The 13,131-nt window shown below is 48.1% G+C and overlaps 1 protein-coding gene across 8 annotated transcripts in view; it reads left to right on the plus strand.

Moving 5' to 3' along the window:
• The window catches only part of LOC105489374 (zinc finger and BTB domain containing 7C), a 383,672-nt gene that overhangs the window by 68,755 nt on the left and 301,786 nt on the right, over positions 1 to 13,131 (plus strand). For all 8 annotated transcript variants that reach the window (XM_071085396.1, XM_011754127.2, XM_071085400.1 and 5 more), the window contains exon 2: positions 4,343 to 4,566. The gene's annotated coding sequence lies outside the window, so the exon portion shown is untranslated. The remainder of the gene's footprint in view (positions 1 to 4,342; positions 4,567 to 13,131) is intronic.

Here is a 13,131-nt window from a genome sequence, read left to right on the forward strand (position 1 = left end):
AATCCTGGCTGGGTCTCCTGTGGCAGAGAAGGCCTGGGAACCTGACTCTTTGTGCCAAGCTCATATTTAGAAATGTCTCCAGCCAGACATTGGCATCGGTCCCACTTGGGCTCTGGGCAGGGGGTGCAGTCACATGTGCTGCCTTCGAGTGGGCAGCTTCTGAGTGGGCAGCAGCCCACTTTGACTATAAACACAATCCCTTTATGCAGACGAGCTGGCATGGGAACCTGTGCTCCTGGGCACTGGGAGGGGGCAAGCTCTGGTAGACAGTAGGGAGAGGGAAGAAAGATGTCACAAGGCTTAGACTGGGAAATACGGTGTTGGGGGAGGGGTCCCAGCTCCCTGGTCCCACCAGCCCTATCCATTTTCTGCAGCTCTTTCCTGGGTGCCCAGGGCACTGTCCCTGCCTGAGTACGAAGCCTGCAGCCCCACAATGGCCCTGATAGACCTTTCTTTTCCTTTCTTTTTTTTTTTTTTGTTTTTTTTTTTGAGACGGAGTCTGGCTCTGTCACCCAGGCTGGAGTGCAGTGGCCGGATCTCAGCTCACTGCAAGCTCCGCCTCCCGCGTTTACGCCATTCTCCGGCCTCAGCCTCCCGAGTAGCTGGGACTACAGGCGCCCGCCACCGCGGTCGGCTAGTTTTTTGTATTTTTTAGTAGAGACGGGGTTTCACCGTGTTAGCCAGGATGGTCTCTATCTCCTGACCTCGTGATCCGCCCGTTTCGGCCTCCCAAAGTGCTGGGATTACAGGCTTGAGCCATCGCGCCCGGCCCTTTCTTTTCCTTTCTACCTCATGCATTCCCCAGTCCGTGGGACAGGAGTGAGGCTTTGGAGGGAGCCTCCCCGACCCCTACCATGGCAGGGTTTGGCTCCATCTTCCCCTCAACATCTCCAGATCACACTTGTAAAATGTGGCCCTGGATGTTACCATCTCTGAGGGCCCTTTCAGCGTTGACGGTGAATCATTCCACAGTTTCTTGCTCATCCCGTGTTCTTTTCCGTGACAGTGCATGATGATGGGTGAATTAGACCAACTGATCCCAGCTTTAAATAGTAGGCCTCTAAGGTAACAAGCAGCATGCTGTAGCCCTGTGAAAACTCTCCTTTCTTTTACAACAGTTCCTTTAAGGAGAGTCGTTCACTCATGCCTCAGATATTTAATGAGCACCTACCAAGGGCAGGCCCTGTGCTGTCACCAGCTCTACAGTGGCGAATAAGACCTATCTCACTGATGGGTGGTGGGGTGGGAGCCTGTCCGCTCTCCTCACATCACACCTCTGCAGGTCTTCCCTGGGGACTGAAGTGGCTTGCTCACTAAATTCAACTCTCTGGAGAGGAGGCTGCTTTTCTGCAGCTAAATCTTCAGAGAGAATCCAAATGCAGCCACAGGCCTTGCCTCCTACAGCCTGAGACCGAGCCAGGGCTATGTCCTCAGGCCCCTGGCAGCTCCACTTCTCCCTGTCCTATCCTTCCTTCCTCTGCCCACATCTCCGGGGGAAAAGCGCTCCAAGAAGTAGTCAAGAAGGCTGAACAGATATTTTCTTTTTATCTCCTGGGAACAACATGATAAATCCAGAATCACAGAATGGATGGATGGATGGGTAAATAAGCAAGTGAGCAAATGAATGAAGAAATAAATAGATACTCAGTTCCAGCTCCAAAGGAACTGAAAATTCAGATGAAGAGAAATGGCTTGTAGAGTGGTGGCACCGTGGTACTGAAGGGGGCCCTTGGGAACAGACTCACCTCCTTCTTTTATGAGAAAGGAACCGCAGGCTCAGAGGAGAAGGGCTGCCGCAACGCCGGTGACAGAGTGCAGAGGTCAGAGGATGGCGAGCTTACGCAGGGTGGTGAGATCCAGAACCGAGTGCAAGGCTGCCCTAAGTGTCCCTTGTCCTTGGAAAAAATTGCCTTTTCATATGGTTGGGAGTGGACGGTGCAATTTTTCTTCGAGGGTTAATTGTTTTGCTGACAGCACAGATAATTAGGAATGAGAATCCTGGAGTGAGGGCGACAGCACCATCTGCTGTGAATATGTTCCAACCCCACCTTGCAGGAGAGCTTGGAAGTACTCCTATCCTCACCCTCCCCACCCCAACAAAAATGAATGTGCTGTAGCTGTTTGCCTCTGGGGCCACGGCTGCCAGGTGACCTGCAGCCAGTAGGGGTGGGATGGTGTCCATTTTATTAAGGGTATAGTTTCTTCTCCTTCCCCCATCGCATCTACTGCACATAGCAGGGCTCATTGAAAGTCCCAAGGCTGAACGAGGATCCATAGACAGCCTGGGACAAAGAGCGATGATGCCAAGGGGCAGATTTTCTGTTCTTCCCTGAGCCTGAAGTCTGGAGATCTAGTCCTCTGTTGACTAGAGGTGGCCGCGTGGGGCTGCACTGAGCTGCATGCCTGCCATTAAGGTTGGAAGTCATTTTCCTGCCAAACTCTGTGGGTCTGCTATGTACCCTGGGTTTCCTGGCCTTTGGCCTGTGCTACTTGCTCCAGAAGGAGGTTGGCCCTGCCTTTCCTCGCTAAGTAGGAAGGTCCTAGGTTGTGAGTTTCTCTCTGTCAAGAGAAGAGCTGCTTTGGAATCAAGCAGAGAATCCCATTGTCCAGGAGCAACTGAGATCTTTCGTCAAATGGGCTGACTTCTGTGGGTTGTTTTCATTTTTATTATTTAATAATATATTCCACACATAGAGTATATGAAATGTAAATGCACATTTTGGAGATAATAATAATTGTTTTGCTCTTTCGAAGGGGCTTCTAACCTCTGTTGCTTTGCACAGAAGTGACTTGGCGCCTGAGCTGTAGAGGGCCAAGTTGCTGGGAGACTCAGGGTCAGCCTAGCCTCTTCAAAAGCACTGGCTGTTTATCGCGGCCAATTTCTTTGTGCCTGAGCTGCTCCTGTTAACTAGGAGCATCCACATTCTTGCCTTTCTTATTTATCATTCTGTTATCTCTGTGCTTTCTCCTCTTCGACCCTCCTATGAGGAAAGAAACCAAAGGCATGACTGTTTTCCTCTTCTCCCCATCCCCCTGCAGCAGGGCAAACAGGCCAATGTCCCTCTCCTTCCCATTCCCACTCATCCCCCACCCCTGAGGTGACTTGGAAGGAAGATGAAATTAACCTAGGGCCAGGGAGCTTGCTGGAAAGAATGATAATTGGCTGTTTCACTTACTTACTGTGTGACCTTTAGTAAGCTTCTCAACCTCTCTGTGCATCTGTTTCCTAGTCTTTCAAACACCCCTCCACAGAGCTATTGAGAAACTAAATGGATCCCCAATGGATGCAAAAGCAGCTTGAAGAGTCTAACCATTATATATGTGTTCCTTCCTTCTTTTGCCACTCTCACCCCTGTCCCTGGGGCTTCCTTTTGTCTGCAATGCTGGGTGTCCTGATGGATATTCTTCGTCTGCCACAGTCTCTTCTCAGCAATGGCCCACTGAAGCCTGGAGGAGCCCATGTTTGAGGTGCAGCTGCAAGTCACAGCCAGATGGGCACCCCAGGAGCCTACCCCTTTCACCCCCAAGAGCTGGAGGCTGTGCCTGGTCAGAGATGCAGGGCTGTAGCCAGCTTGGACTTGTCCAGAGATAGGCAGACCTCCAGACTGGGGCAGGCTGCTTCAGCCAGAAGCACTTTGGCTCCTCTTGACAGAGCGTAAGCCACAATCTTGGCTATGAAATGTGATGGCTCCGTGGAGCCGGTGTCTCTGTTCCTCATCCCAGCAAGGTTTGTGTTTCCACTTTTGTGTCTCATCTGGGATGAAGAACTAGGAAAAGATGTTCATCATCAGCCATAGGTGGGATGTCCTACCTGGAGCCCCTTACAAACTACAGAACACCAGAAGCCTTGCTTGGGATACCTGGGCTAGAAGAGTTAAGGAATGTTCCACATAGATGTGTCCTTGCACTTCTATGTACATCTCACAGGTGGAGTGAGAACATGCGTTTCCTTTCTCTTTCCTGGGGTGATGGAACAGCATGAGGGAGGTTCTGTTGGCCAGTCTGGACTAAACTCTGAACAATGGCTAGGGTTTGGATGCAGGATTAGAAGGTGAGTCTTTCAGGCAGTTGAAATGAAGTATGCAGAGGTAAGAAAGGAATGAAGGGTGTATGTGTGCATGTGTGTGCGGTGGGTGTGTGTGTTGAGGCCTGGGCCTGGGTTGGTGGGCAGGACACTGTCGGTGAAAACCCTGGATGAGATCGAGTTGGTATAGTCATGAAGAACTGCAGACCCTAATAATAAAGAGAAAGAGGAGGATGGCTAGAATTTTCAAGAACAGCTAAAACCTGGACATGTGTTTCTGGCCCTGGTAGGTGATGGAGGCCTCTGTTCTTCCTGCAGATCCCTCTGAGCAGCTGGGAGCTCAGAAGCTCTCTCCAACCCTGAGGAGTGGGTCAGCCACAAGAGCAAGAAGTGATGGCGTGGAGTCCACCCAGGGCCTGAGGCATGAGCAGAATCCACGCCCATTAGACCTGGAGCCTTGGCGTTTGGGGCTGCACTGCTGGGGAGATCCAAGAAGAATCAATGTTTTGGCCCCTGGTGACGTGTACATGGTGTAATGACAGGTAATGAACCTGAGGCTTGTCTATCCTTTATGAATGATATGGCAGGTAGGAGAATACATCAGCTTGCGGTAAGCATAAAATGTCAACCCGTGGGAAGATAACTATGCAAACAAAGCACACTAAGGCCTGATAAGATGATAGATGGATGCTTTATAGTTACTAGTTTCTGCCCCATGTGCTTGCTGGAGCCAAGCACCGGAAGATTTAGCATCAGATGAGTTCACTTCCTATGCCTTATGGGAAGGCCTGATGCCTTTATGGACGTAGCATGTCATATTTGAGGAACTCAGAGTAACAAATCAAGAAGTCATTATTCCCCATCAGCTTCTGTGGGAAACAGGGAGTTCATGCCAGTGGAGAAACAGAGGCAACGACAAGTGAAGAAGCTCTTTCATTGTGTCCCTGACGTGTGAGGGATAGACCTGGAGACCTCAGTGGCTGGGAAGCCTTTAGGTCTGGTTCAGATATGTCAAATGACAGGTGTGGTGATGGGTGAGTCCTGCTTGTTAAAAACAAAAGGCTTTGTGTCTTCCCATTCTTTCAAGAATGCCCAGGCAATTAGCAGATGATCAAAGGTGGATGAGGTAATGGGTAGGGGTCTGGAGAGGACAGTAGGGGCCTATCAGATACTTTGGGTCTAGCAGTTGATTCAGGGAAGTCAGCCAAGCCTGGAAGCATCAAGCAAGTCTCTAGGGCCTAGAAGGCAGGGCCTTGAGACTAGAAGGACAGGGGCCAGCCAGTAGGCTGGAGACCCCAAAGGTGGGTTCTGATCCAATGGCAGACTGCGTTCCCATGGATTTTCTGGTCTTTGCTGTGTGTGTCATATGAGGTACCACCCTGGCAACTTCCACCGTGGGGAAAATGGTAGGCTGGGGTGGAGGCAAAAATAGCTTGGGGCCTTGGGAAACTGACCAGGGCAAGGGGAGAAGGGCCAGTGGCCTGGGACAGGAGGCCCGAGAGGGTGTGGTAAATTCCTTTTCAGTGCAGGCCAGTGTCAGGGTCCCCAGGGTCAGAGCCAAGGGATGGGGAGGAGCAGAACATTAGGACTTCTGGGTGGCCTTGTTCTAAATTAGGCAGAAAGGATAAGTTGAAGAAGGAATCTAGAAAGCTGAGCCCAGCTCTAGGAAGTGGATCAACCAAAGGCGCTAGGTGGGCTCAGAACTGGACTCCTGTCTATATAAGGAAATGGAGGAAGAATTGAGCTCCAGGGTCTCTGGCAAGGGGTAGTCAGAGACTGGCTATGACTGGAGGGGCTGAGCTAGGGAGCTGGCCTAAATATGACCTGTATGGACTGGTCCTGGGCTATCCCCAGACTCCACCTCTCAGTGGGGCAAGTGGTTTGTACTTCTTGGACTTGGCTGGGGACCTGCGCAGGGCTGAAGCTGGGGAGCATCATGGTGGGAGGTGATGGGGTACTGGGTAGAAGCAGAAAATATCCAATCCTGGAGGTAGGTGGGTGAGGACTTTCAAGTTTGTAATCTTAGGAGGCTAATGGGCAACATGCCTCCTGATGAAGGCCAGAAAGAGCCAAGGACTGGGTCTGTCAAACGCTCTTCTCCTATGTTACCAATGTTTACTGATTACCTGTTGTGCACCAAGCACTGTGCTCGGTGCCAGAAATACAGAGAATGAGCTGCGGTTTGCTTCCAGGGGAGGGAGTGTGGAGCCTGGTCCAGACCTCTGGAGGCTTCAAGCTTCTATCTTCAAAAACAGGGACGATACTATCTCACTCATAGACTAGTGGGGAGAATTAAATAAAATAAAACATGTAACACACTTAGGACAGCAGCTGGCACCATAATAAGTGATCAGTACATTTAGTTTTGTTTTCATGATTCTGCTTTTGGAGAAGCTCAGAGTCTGGCGGGGGTGAGAGCCAGGAAGGCTGGGAGAAGTGCCTTCTAACTTCCAGGGATTCTGACTGCTAACAGGGTTGGGGGCCTGTGCTTTGAAAACCGGTTATCAAAATTTCTCTGGCCACAGAAAATGTGATTTAGGTGGACCCTACCACTCAGAAATGGTCATTGCATTTATGTGCTTTGGCAGTTGCTAGGCACACAGAAAGACTAGAGGCAGGAGGGGTGGGGCCAGGAATTTAGAGAAGTGTTGAGAAAAGAGGACATTCTCCGAATGCTTGGAGAGTCTTGACTCCTTGTCTTCCAGCTCAAGGGGAGGAGTGTGCAAGAAACCAAGGCAAGACTTGTGACCCGGAGTGAGGTGGCCCAATAGCCACTGGGGGCGGGCTTCAGATGCAAGCCACGTGTGTCATTTTAAATGTGGTAGTAGCAGCATTTAAAAAAGTAAAAATAAGCAAGGGAAATTAATTTTAATGATATATTTCATTTAACTCAGTAGGTCTAACATATTATCATTTTAACATGTAATCAGCATAAAAATTATGACTGAGATATTTTACATTCTTCTCATACAAAGTCTTTGAAGTCTACAGTGTATTTTGTACTTACAGCACCATCTCAGTTTGGGCCAGCCACATTTCAAGTTGGCTAGTGGCAACTGTGTTGGATAGCACCAATCTAGACTCTAGAATATCTTGCCAAGGAGCACCCAGGGGCCAGGGGTATCCTGAGCTAGACATCAAGATTTATTATTATGTTCTCTTCTTATGAAATGTCTATAATGAATCCCTGGGGACATTCTCTTGGATAATAAGAGATGTCTTGAATCACTTATTCTAGATGGTGACTTATGTTCTCAAACCAGCCCTGACTCCAGGTCTCAGCAGCTGGGTTCAGGACTCTGCCACTTGCTGGGTCTGGGACCTTCAGGTGGTTCCTGAAGGTCTCTGAGCCTCAGAAGCTTCCCTGAAATTGGAACTAATAAATTCTATCTATGTAACTATGAGGTAACTAAATAAAATAATGAATAATTGCTCTGTGACACTCAATTTCAAGAACTAATTCTTTTTATTTTCCTAAATCGAATAAAAACAAATTCGGGTTTTCCTGTTGGCTAAGTTTGGCAGAAAGTTTCCTAACTGGCATTTCTGTAGTTCTGTCTCCACTCTCCTTTTGCATGAGAACCGGGCCGCTTTGCAGGTCAGCACAAATGGGGAGGGGTGAGCCTAGGCCTTAGTCCCTGGTGGTGACAGCTGCCTGTGGTGCCCCTTTATCCAGACCTGTGTGGTCAGCTGGAGGGGGCAGGCCCCTGCAGCCAGCTGGTGCTCTATCTATGCCAGCTCTGCCACAGGGGAAGCTGGAGTTCCCAGGCCACCATCTCTAGGGGGCGGACAGCACCCAGGCACTGCACTCCAGTGGAGTGAGGGTTGCCAGCCACTCCAGGTCCCAAGTCATCCCACCTCTCTTGGGATCCAGCCCAGCGATCCTTCTCTGAAAGTTCCATGTCCTTCATCCCTCTCTCTCCTGCCTCCCAGCCTCAGTCTTTGAAACAAAGGCCTGTTACTACCTTACCATGTCCCCTTGCTTTTCCCAGAAAGAAAAATTCAGATAACTTCCCCTTAGGATAGGGAGTCCAGATCTTATTGTCACAAAATATGGCTGTTCTTTTTGGGACTGGAGGGGGTACACATTTTGTGATCCTACGAATGGCAACTCTGGCCACTGACCCCCAACAGCAGCAGAAAGCAGTAATCGCTACATAGAGTTACTGACCTGGCACCCTGACACATGTAGCTGGCACCTGGCCGGTGGCCACAAGGCCAGATTCCCCTATACCCAGCCCCATCTGAAGAATGAGTTAAATAGTTCCTGCCTTCTGGGTTTTTTCGGAGCCTCAAGTGAGATAATGTATGTGAATGTCCTTTGTAAAGTTATCAAATGTTATTGAGACTCTTAGTTCCCTACCTGGGGGTGTTTTCTGGTCTGGGAGCTGAGTTTGAGGCTGCACATTTGATTTAAAAGGTGCCCCTTCTCTTGGCATCTGATGGCAGATGGTGCTGCCATAGGACTCAGCTAGGTGTTTCCATGAGGTGCTCCCCCTGGGTGCTCTATCCCCCGGGTGAGCACCTCTGAATTAACCCCTTGCCTCCTGTTCTCCTTTGGGAGAGGGGAAGGATCTGGGTGTTGGTGGCAGCAGTAGGTTTCCCTGACATCTTTCCTTTCTCTTAGCCTGTTGTGTGCGTGGGGTCTCTAGCCAATCCTCCTGAGTTTGGAATCCACCTAGATTATTGTGAAAGCTCATAATCCATCCTTCCTGGGACTTGGGAGCAAGCCATGGATCTAAGTAAGTCCTGTAGGACCTCCTTGCCTCCCTGGCTTGGGTCTGGTGAGGATTCTGTGATAGGGAATGGGGGCTCCAGGCAAATCCTATGTCCTCTGGGCCTGGCGTGGAGGGAGTAGGATCAGGAGGTGCAGGTGGGTGACATGAAGAGTAACTGGGCTTAAGCTGCACTGGAATCAGGGCAAAGTCTGCAGGATAAATGGAAATTCTCCGGGCCTGGGCATTGAGACAGCATTTTCAAGGTTGGGTCCACATTTGACTGTGTGTGGTTGGGTTAATGGGCCTTTGATGCTCGCCACAGTAGTATTTGGGTCACTCGTGTTGCTGCCTGCCTCTCTAGACTGGAGAGCCCCCGCCCCCTTTAGCAGCTGGCTGCCGCTTCCTGCTGGCTCTCCTGGGGCCTGAGCTCTCAAGGCTGTCACGAATCCTAAAAGAGTCCTTCAAACCAGTGTCACTGTGACTTAACATCTATTTCAAAAGATGATCTATGGCACATTTGGGGGACAATGCAGAGGGGGGTATCACAAACTCAAGCACATTTGGATAAGGTTATTGACCTGGCTTTTTCTTAGTTTGCTATGTGACCCAGTGCAGTTCTTTTAAGTTCCCCAGACCTTAATGTTCTCCTCTGTTAAATGGGCACGAGAGCCTGTACTGCAATGATTTAATCCTGTTTCCAGGTGTACATGCACTCTAAAAGTAAAAGGCGCTGTGGATCTTACTTGCCAAAGATTTGAGAGAATTATGGCAACACTCTTTCCTCACCGAGTCTAGCAGTGTGTAAATTCTGTTTCTTTAAAATTAGTCTCTTTATTGCTTCCTGGGAGCCCAGGGGGAACAGCTTCTGCTATATCACCTTAAGTTTTGCAGCAGGGAGAGGAAGAAAGCCACATTGCCCTTGACTGACAACCTTCGTATGAGTATTTAACAATTTTAATTTTTCATGATTCTTCTGATAAAAATAGTACCCAACTAAAAACAAATACATTTGTATTTTCCATCTCCTTAATTAGTTTCTAATTTGGGGGTTCTTATTAGCTTAAAATCATCTTGCTGAAATGGTCCTTGGATGAAAAAAAATGTGAAAACCACAATCAATTCTAGAGAGATCTTACTATTTAATTATGCTGATTGGAGCACTAGAGACCCCTGGTAAAACGAACCTCTCAGAATAAGCTTGATTTGTGTAATTTGGTTTTTAAAAATTTGGGATGCATATTTATCATGTTCAACCATGTGTTGTTGTTCTCCTTGAGATTCTGACTTGTCTTGTAAGAGATGAGGGGAGGAAGCCATGGACTGTTGAGCCCATGGAGTCACTGGTAGGGGCTGGCCTGGAGGGAATATGAGGTCCCCGGCTTGCTTGGTAATTGGAAAATGGCTTTTCTTCAAAAACAAACAAACAAACAAAACAAAACAAACAAAAAACCAAAGGAGAGGTAAAAGGTCACAAAAAAAACAGACTAGAAAAGGGTAGACTGATAGAATTTTGGAGCTGAATGGTAGGAGAGCATCTTCCATGAAATCCTAGAAAATTAGCAAATCCTGGGTTAGAGATGTATTTAGAACCAAATTCTAGATTATAATATAACTTTGGAGACACTGGGAAGGCTAGTTGCTCAAAAAGATGTGCCTCCCACCATCCAAACCCCCAAATCAATTTATGCTTTGCTGCAAGTGGCTCAGCCAGCTGCCATGTGAAAGGGAGGACACTGCACTGACCATAATGTTGTCTTACCAGGAAACTGAAGCTAATGCTGATGAAGCGATAGCTCTAACCACCAATTTATATAAGAGCCAAGGACTTGTGAAGGCCATCACCAAGTTCAGACCCGGGGGGGAACTTCGCAGTACCAGTAACCTTATTTCTTTCTCTAACGTGACTGATGTTCAGTGGGAAAAGCGGATGGGGAAGAGGGAATTGTTATAGACTGAGAGAATCTTAACAGATGCATGAACCAAATGCAATCTATGAGTCTTGTTTGAATCTGATTCAAGCCAACCTACTGTAGAATGATATGTTAGAGAGAATCGGGTTAAATATTAAGGAATTAGCATTAATTTTTTAGCATGTGTAATGCTGTGACAGTGTTATATACTGAAGCAAATTCAGAAAACATGATATGATGTCTAGAATTTTCTTTAAAATATTTCAGAAAAAAAATTTCAGAATAAAAGATTTTAGTGAACAATATACACAAACATTTTGTGTCTGTTTGAACATTTCAGTGATTAAAAAAAGAAGTGGAAATGTTCCTACTAGCTGGCTGAGCCCTGAAATTTCACCATTAGAGCTTTGTTTATCTAACTTAAGCCTTTCTATGCCTATAGTGTACAGCTTGTCCTGGGAGCGTGGTTTACCCTTCGGGAAAGTGACAGTAGAGAAGAACATTTCCTCAGTACAGAATATGGTAGGGTCACATGCAAAAAGATTTCAGGGTAAGGCAAGTTTGGAGAAGGCTGCATTGAACTAAGCCAAAGAGATTTCTTCAGAGCCTTGGTGATGCTAATATACACTGTGCCTCTTGGATGGGGATGGGCTATCATAATGCAGTGTGCCCCAAAATTATTTATTATGTGCTTCAAAGGAGATAGAAACTTTCAGTCCCTCCAAGGAAAATCAGAGTAAAGTTAGAAACCTGGGTTCCAGAACTGTTTCTGGTTACTCATTAGTCATTGGGTAGCCACTCAGACTCCATGCTGCACGAGCCTCAGTTTTTCTATCTGTAAAATGAACTTAGTATCACTTGCCACCCACCTCACAAGAATGTGACATGGCTTTGTATAGCATAAAGCCCAAGATTGAAGGATAAGTTGTGTGATTATTATTTGGTACCATTTTCTGAGACTTTGGTCCACAAACATTTCTTGCATGCAGCATGGCTCTGTCTGCAGGGTGCTGTCTAAGACACAGAGGCGGTAAGACAAGTTCCCTGTCCTTCAGGAACTCATGATGGAACTGAGGAAGCAATGAAAATACACAGGGAAGGGGACTAGCAAAGCCATCTGGCCCGCGGGACAAATGAGCGGTTCAGGTTCGGAGGAAAGGGGGCTCATTCTTGGCTTGGGTGGCGTGCAAAGGCCACCTAGAGGAGGTAACCCTTGACCTGGCAGTCTGGGGCGGATTTAGATGGGCTCTTTCTTTGTTGGTTATGGATTACTCGGTTGGAACACTGCCCTCGCCTCCACACGCCCACATTCTGCAGCTGAGCACATAAACCTTGTTTGGATTTCGGTGCTATCTGACTTGGGGGCCCAAGTCCTTCCTATCTGGAGCTGGAGTAGATGCTCCCCCTGCCTAGCCCTCACAGCCACTCCCATCTTCTCTTCCATTCTGTCTCCACCCCCTTTTCTTCTTCCCACCAGGACCCAGTAAGGCTGGGATTACTCATCCTGCCCACACTCATTCAGTCCTGCCCTCTCTTTTCGTTTTTTTTTTTTTTTTTTTAATGTATAAAAATACAGAAACCACAGGGACAAAGCAACAAAATGACTCAGACACCCAGGCCTTCATGTGGAAATGTTTATCATCATCATCATCATCATCATCATCATCATTGTATCACTCCTTAGGGCAGTGAGAGATGACAAACTCTGATGGAAACATTGGAAAAGGCTGGCAGTGGTTACTTGAGCGGAGGTGAGGGGACCTGAGGCACACCATGAAGCTAGCCCGGTTTCTTGGGTGCAGAGAGCTCTTTGGGGCCACTGACTCGCCTCACTGAGTGTGCATGGAGTTATTCAGGATGTGAACAGTAGGCATGAGCTCTTGCTACCTAAAAGTCCACATCACCCTTTAATTTGCACAGCAGAAATGAAAGAGAAGGCCCTAGAAAAGGATGGCACTGTGGTAGAGACCTCAACAAGGTGCATCCCCTGCCCAGGTGCCCTGCTCTGGGCCATGCCTGGATTTAAAGACATGCCGGGGCATGCCTTGTCCTCAAGAGCCCTGGACAGAGCTTAGCTCCCTCTGAGCTTGTTAGAAGGCTACACATAAGCTATTGCCAGTACTGATATTTTGAGAAAGGACTTACTCAGTGCCTGGCACAGAGTTGGCTCCCACTGTGGACTTGCACAACAACCACAGAACCTTAGCTTTGAGCTCAGAGAGCCCTGATATTGAGTTCTGGCTCTGCCACTTGGGGAAGGTGACGCAGTCCCCCTGAGCCTCGCTGTCCTCAAGTGTGACATGGGGAAAGTACATCTCCCTCCCGGGATTGTTGTAGGTGCAAAATGAGATGGCATGGACAGTTCTTGATCCAGTGAGCCCTCAACAACTTTTAGTTTTTGTCCCTCCCCACGCTGCCACTGAGGAGTAATAAGATATGGGGCGAGATACGCTGAGCCTCAGCTTCCTTATCTATTAAA

This window comes from Macaca nemestrina, chromosome 19, assembly GCF_043159975.1.
Source record: "Macaca nemestrina isolate mMacNem1 chromosome 19, mMacNem.hap1, whole genome shotgun sequence".
In the NCBI taxonomy this organism is placed as follows: Eukaryota; Metazoa; Chordata; class Mammalia; order Primates; family Cercopithecidae; genus Macaca; species Macaca nemestrina.